This window comes from Sorex fumeus, unplaced genomic scaffold (assembly GCF_029834395.1).
Source record: "Sorex fumeus unplaced genomic scaffold, SorFum_2.1 ptg000058l, whole genome shotgun sequence".
Lineage (NCBI taxonomy): Eukaryota > Metazoa > Chordata > Mammalia > Eulipotyphla > Soricidae > Sorex > Sorex fumeus.
In genome coordinates, this window is record NW_026606115.1 from 19,102,236 (window position 1) to 19,109,067 (window position 6,832).

Sequence of the window (6,832 nt, forward strand, 5' to 3'; positions counted from 1 at the left end):
AATTGTCCATGGGGACAGTGCAAGTCCTGGTACAATTTGAGAGTGCATTCATTTTGCTTAAAGAAGAAAATTTTTAGGGGGACAATGACTTTTTTCTTAAAAGGGGGCAGCAAGCCAAAAAATGGGAACCACTGGTAGACTCTGACAACAGAATTGAAAAGTGAGGGGTGGAGATAGAGGTGAGAGAGTTATATAGGGAGGGAAGAGGCTTACAAGAAAGAATCTAGGGACAGTGCTGGAAGGAAATTGGCTCATTGGTGCTGGGTGTAGTGCAGTAACAATATTTACCTAAAGCATTAAGATTAATAATAATAGTAATGAAACACACTTTGTTTATAATAATGAGTATATTGAAAGTAAAAGATGGAAAATATATCATACAAATGATAACAATAACAAATTTGTTAGTTACATAGATTTAATACAAAGTCATCTTTTGACAAGAAATATTACTGGAGATACAGGCACATTGTATTATGTCAAAAGGAAACAAGACCACTAAGCTATTCAGACTGGGTGTTATGACTGAGTTCTGAACTCTGGCAATTGATGCAGGTGCTGTGTTGTGTGCTGTCTCCCCTCTCTCCGCCCCATCCTCCTCCACTCTCATATAACAACACTAAGCCTCCAAGTCAGAGCCTAAATTTTCATCCCCCCACATAGGGGGATTTCTAAGGCTTTGTTGGCTTATAATCCAAAAAGAACAAATGTTTTGACGCTTGGGGTCACACAGATTTTTATGGAACAAGTAGACATTCATGGAGAAATGAAGAATTCACATTGCAGTTAAGGGAGGGATCTGTGTCTAGACAAATGTCCCAGTGATTACAGCCCACATAACCTGGCATAACCCTTCTCCTCTACACTAATGCCTTTCAACATTTTTACACCTGCAGACCAGCACCTGTCCAGCACCTGTCCTGCATGCTGCACAGATTAGCAGTTATAATCAAGGTGGCTGACTGGTGTTTTTCAACCTTTCTATACTGCAGACTGGCACCATAGTTGAAGAACACTGTTTTATATTGTCTTTGATAAGCTTCTGCAACAATTAGAGCTTGGGTAACAAAACTTCTTCTCAACCTCAGAATTTGCAGGAGGTCTGGCAAATTTTGGAAAGCTGACACCCTTCCCCATGTCATTGGAACTCCAGCAAGCTATTTGGTCATTGTAGACGACTGATGACAGCAGTCACTACTTCTTAGGCCTAGATAAAATGTCTATGAGTTTATACAGAGAATTGGTATGTCACAAAAGAAAGGGAACAGCAAGAGATTTCATACCCAGAGTGGTCTTCACTACACAGTGCCAGGATTGAATGAGAGCCATAGGGCATCTTAGTGACAGAATGAATGAAAAAGAAATTTCTTCGGAAATCATCCTGAGTGTCAGTGAAACTCCAGCAGACAATGAATTTCAAATTATGAAGGAAATCAATAAAATACATAAAACTCCCAAAAGAAAGAATGAAATATTAATGAAATAAACGGCAGGAACATAGCAGATTCTTCACCAAAAAGATTAAAGCTATAAAAACATTCTTAACATAGAATAGATATGCAAATCACAATGAAATGTAAAGCACGTAAATTGGATCAATCTCACAGAAGAAGTTAAATTGAATAAATTTCCAATAATGACTCAAGTGAAAGAAAAGAAATAAATAAGAATTAGGAAAAATGTAGACACTCTTAGAGTCCTTTAGAAGAGGTAATCCTAGAAAAATGGGAATATCAGAAGCAAAAGTGAGAAGGAGGGAAACAGTGTGCCTAGGTAAGAAAATAATATCTAAGAACTTTCCAAACCTATGGAAAGAATTAACCAGAATTCTAGAAAGCCGCAAAAACACCAAAATTTCTAAATTAAAAAAATACAGAGGCACACCATCTCTTAATTATAAATTAAAAATAAATAAAAATATAAAAGTTGTTAGGGAAAAAATAAAAGTAACATGGAAAGTCACTCTGATCAGGTGATCATTAGATTTGTCAAAAGAATCCATACAGGGTAAGCTAAAGTGGAATTATACATTCATAATTAGAAAATATAGATATTTCTTGTCAAGAGCATTCTACCATGGAAATTATTATTCAAATATTGTAGAGATGGGGCGAGAAAAATGGTACAGAATTAATGGAATTTGCTACAACTGAATGTGCAGTATGAGCAATGGTGAAATAAGTAACAATAAGTAATGATAAATAATAATAGAGAAATGTAAAAATATAAGTTAACAACAAAGCATCAAAAGGAAAGGAAAATAGGACAGAATTTGTCTAGTTTATATGTCCATTCAATACCAATATAAAAGGTCTATCCTAGTAGCATAAACTTAAATAATTATCATTATCACCAAAGAATACAAAGCAGTATTTCTGATTAACATAGGTACAAATATATTTTAAAAATTACTGAAAAGAACTCAACAACACATTAAAAGGATCATGCATCCTGATTCTTCTTTTTATAAATTGACTCAATATATGCAAATCAATTAATGCATTTCAATGCGTTTGACAAACGTTAACTTCAATCAAAAGGATCTGCAGAGATAACTCAAAGAACTGGAGTGTGTACTTTGTTTGCAGGAGAAACAGAACCCATCCCTAAGCACCATCAGAAGCAACCCCCAAGTACTGTTTGGTGTAGTCCAGAAACCAAACAAAGAACTAAAACATCAATTTGTGATAATATCAATAAATTGGGTGCTAACTTGCGAGTACATATGCTAAAATTAGAACAATAAAATATAAGCATGACTCCTGAACAATGATGGCATGTAAATTTGTGAAACATTTCATATTTTTCTTTCTCTTTGCAATTTTCCTCATCCTGTTTAGAGTCTATCACATGAGAAAAAAAGATGAGTGCGGTTACAACTTTGGAGAGCATCAGCCGTCCAAGCTCTGCCTACCAGAACTAGGGAGTTCTATGCACAAAAATCTCACTTAGGGTCTCTATTTATGAGATAACATAACTTTTAAGAAATGAAGCTTTTGAATAAAATAAGAATTTAAAAATTAATTAATTGGGAATAGAAGAGATATATCTCAACATAATAAAAACCATATATGACGCACGCAGAGTAAACACCACATTCATGTTGAAAAACTGAAAAGGTTTCCCCCTAATGTGTTTAATAATAGGAAAAATAATAAGATATCCACTATCACCATAACTGTTAAATATATTTGGAAGTTCTATCCAGAGAAATTAGGCAAGAAAAAGACATAAAAGAATCCAAATTGGAAAAGAACTAAAACCCATCTTTTGCAATGACACTACTATAAATAGAAAACGCTAAGGAATCCACCAAAAATACTGGAAAGGATTGATAACAATAATGTGGCAGACAAAAGACACATGAAAAAATTCTCTACATCTCTAATTATCAGGGAGATGCAAATCAAAACACCAATGAAATATCATCTCACACCAGAGAGATTGGTACACATAGAAAAGCACAAGAACAACCAGTGCTGGCATGGATACCAGGAGAAAGCGACTCTCATTACTGATTGGAATGCTAACTGGTCCAGCCTATTTGGAAAACAATATGGGAAGCCCTTCAAAAACTAGAAATTGAGCTTCCGTATGATCCTGCAATACCTCTTCTGGGAATATATCCCAAGAGCTCAAAAAAGCACAATAGAAAGGACATTTGCACCTGCATGTTCATTGCAACACTGTTCACAATAGCCAGAATCTGGAAACAACCATAATGCCTAAGAACAGACTACTGATTAAAGAAAATTTGGTACATCTACACAATGAAATACTATGTAGCTTTTAGGAAAGATGAAGTTATGAAATTTGCTTATAAGTGGATGGTCATGGAGAGTATCATGCTAAGTGAAATGAATCAGAAAGAGAGGGACAGATATAGAAGGACTGCACTCATTTGTGGAATATAAAATAACATAACATGAGACTTACACTCATGAACAGTAGAGACAGGGCCAGGAATATTGCTCCATGGTTGGTAGTAGCCTGCCTCATGAGCTGGGGAAGAAGGCAGCTGGAATAGAGAAGGGATCACTAAGTCACTGATGGTTGGAGGGATAGTTCGGGATGGAGATGTGTGCTGAAAGTAGATAAAGGACTGTACATGATAGCCTCTCAGCATCTGTATTGCAAACCATAATGCCCCAAAGTAGAGAGAAATTATGGGCAAAATTTTCTGCCATAGAGGCAGGGGGATGGGTGGGATGGGAGAGATACTTGGGACATTGGTGGTGGAAATTGTGCACTGGTGAAGCAATGGGTGTTTGATCATTGTATGACTGAAACTCAATCATGAAAGCTTTGTGTACCTCATGGTTATTAAAAAATAATGTGGCAGAATATAAAATCAAAATACACAATTCTGTTTCAGTTTGATATGAAAACATGAGTTGGAGAGGAAAAGAAATGGAATCAGCCTAGGTGTCCAATGACAGATTGAAGATGTGCTACACGTACACAATGGAAAATTATGCAACTACAAGGAACGATAAATTAATGAAATTTGCTGAAATTTGGCTGGAATTTCAGGATATCTAAGTAAAATAAGCCAGAAGAAGGACATACACAGAATAATCTTTCTTATCCGTGGTATGTAGAATAACTGGACGAAGGAAAACAGGGAATCAAATTGGGAGATAATTTTTTTTCTTTTCCTTGGGAAGGTCACAACTGGCAATACACAGGCTCTTCATTCAGGAATTACTCCTGGTGGTGCTCGGGAGACCATATGGGATGCTGGGAATCGAACCCACATCGGCCATGTGCAAGGCAAAAGCCCTCCCAATTTGTGCTGTCGCTCCAGCTCTGGGAGATAATTCTTAACCCTTAACCCAAAATATATAAAGGAAAAGGAGATAGAGGGAAAGGAATTGGGGGTGGGTAGCAAGAAGTATCTAATGGTAAGAAACATGGTCAGGGGTCAATGGCCTCAGATACATCAGTGGTGTAGATAAGTGGTCTCTTGATCACTTGACATCCCGTTACTCATTGATTTGCTTAAATTGGCGCCAGTGACGTCTCCAGTCATCCCTGTCACGTACTAGTGTAGCCCAATGGTGTCTGCTCGCTCCAGGAACAAGAAGAGCTTCAAACCATTCGTTCAGGGTCTTGACGAAGACATCTGACCATCTCATAGGTGGGCGGCCACACAATCTTTTGACATCCCGTGGAATCCAGTCGGTAATTGCTCTAGTCCAGCAGTCATCTCCAAATCGCATTACATGGCCAGCCAACATGATTTTCCACACCTTGGCAAAGAAGACAGCATCCCTGATTCTCCACTGTTGACAGAGGTTGGAACTCCTGATTCCTTCTCTAACTTGAGTGAAGCATGATACTCCAAGCATAGCTATTTCGATTCCTCTTTGGGAGATCCAAATTGTGTTCTTATCCTGTTTTCGTAGGGCCCAGGTCATGGAGAGGTATGTTAACGCAGAAAAGAACAGTGGAGTCGAAGAGATGTGTCCAGAGCCGGAGGTTCTTCTTCTTAGCTATTTCTTCAACACTCTTGAAGGCGTTCCATGCTGCTCTCTTCTTCCTGCACAACTCAGGTGCCAGGTCATTCATCATCTTGAGTTCTTGACCTAGGTACACATAACTGTTGCATTCGGAGATGTTCCTTCTGTTGAGCGTGAATGAAACGTCATGAACAAGTCCATTTCTCATAAACATTGTCTTCATGAGATTCAGCTGCAATCCAACCTTTCCACACACATGGTCAAAGTCGGCCAGCATTTGTGCCACTTGACTAATGTTTAGTGTTATTAGAATGATGTCATCAGTGAAGCAGAGGTGGTGTAGCTGCCGACTGTCTATCTTCACTTCCCATTCCAGTCGTTGCATGACGTTCTTGAGAGTGGCTGTGAAGAGTTTCAGTGAAATGGTATCACCCTGCCCAACCCCTCTCTACTTCATGGAGCTGGGAGAAAGGGCTGCAAAGTTTAAGAAGAGAACTGCCAGAACGACCACCAACTGGGAGCTTTTTGGCACTATTGAGGCAACATGGAAAGATGCCATTGTTGACAACATTGACGAAGAATACAATCAACTGGTTCAGCACCTCCATGATAGTGCGCAGAATGCCGAGAGAGAGATAGCCACAAAAAGATACCTGTCTTCAAAACCTCTCGAGCTCATTCGCCGATGTGACTTGGCACGAGCCTCTCAGGCAACCACAAGCGAACATCCGAGCTCACAAAGCAGTGCAGAAAAGCAATAAAGGAAGACCTTAAAGAGAAAAGAGCTGCAGTGCTGGCCGATGCAGTAGAAGCCGGGAAAAGCATTCGCAATGCCCGCCTGTTCTTCGCCAATTACAAGAACAAGATGACTGCCCTCCAACGTCCTGATGGATCTATCACATCTTCCAGAAGGGCAATGGAGAAGATTATTCATGACTTCTACTCAGATCTCTTCGATAGCCACGACCACCTGCCCACATACCAAATTCTGCAGGATGAATATGTCGTTTCCAATGTTCTCCCTTCTGAAATCCAACCCACCATTTCCTCAGAAAAGAAGTGAACATCACCCAGCCCAGAAAATGTCAGACCCAAACACCTGAAGAATCTGCCATCAGTACTCGTCAATACACTGGTTCGGCTCTTCACACACTACCTGTCAGAGTAGTGGTATGGATATATATCCAAACCATAGAGTCAACAACCATAAAGCAGGAGATCCAAACCATAACAATCACACTTTAAAAAGGTACCTGTGAAGGAAGAAGATTTGGGGGCAGGGGGATGATGGTGGAAGTGAACCTGGAGACACTGATGGAAGCAAGTTGACACCGATGGTAAGGCTGATGCTGGAATATAGGATGCGGATA

At 39.1% G+C, this 6,832-nt stretch overlaps 1 non-coding gene across 1 annotated transcript; it reads left to right on the plus strand.

The window, feature by feature from the left end:
* Positions 1-2,705: 2,705 nt before the first annotated feature.
* LOC130034368 (U6 spliceosomal RNA) lies at positions 2,706-2,807 on the plus strand. The gene has a single exon (XR_008794130.1). It is a non-coding gene; the product is annotated as a U6 spliceosomal RNA (small nuclear RNA).
* Positions 2,808-6,832: the final 4,025 nt, after the last annotated feature.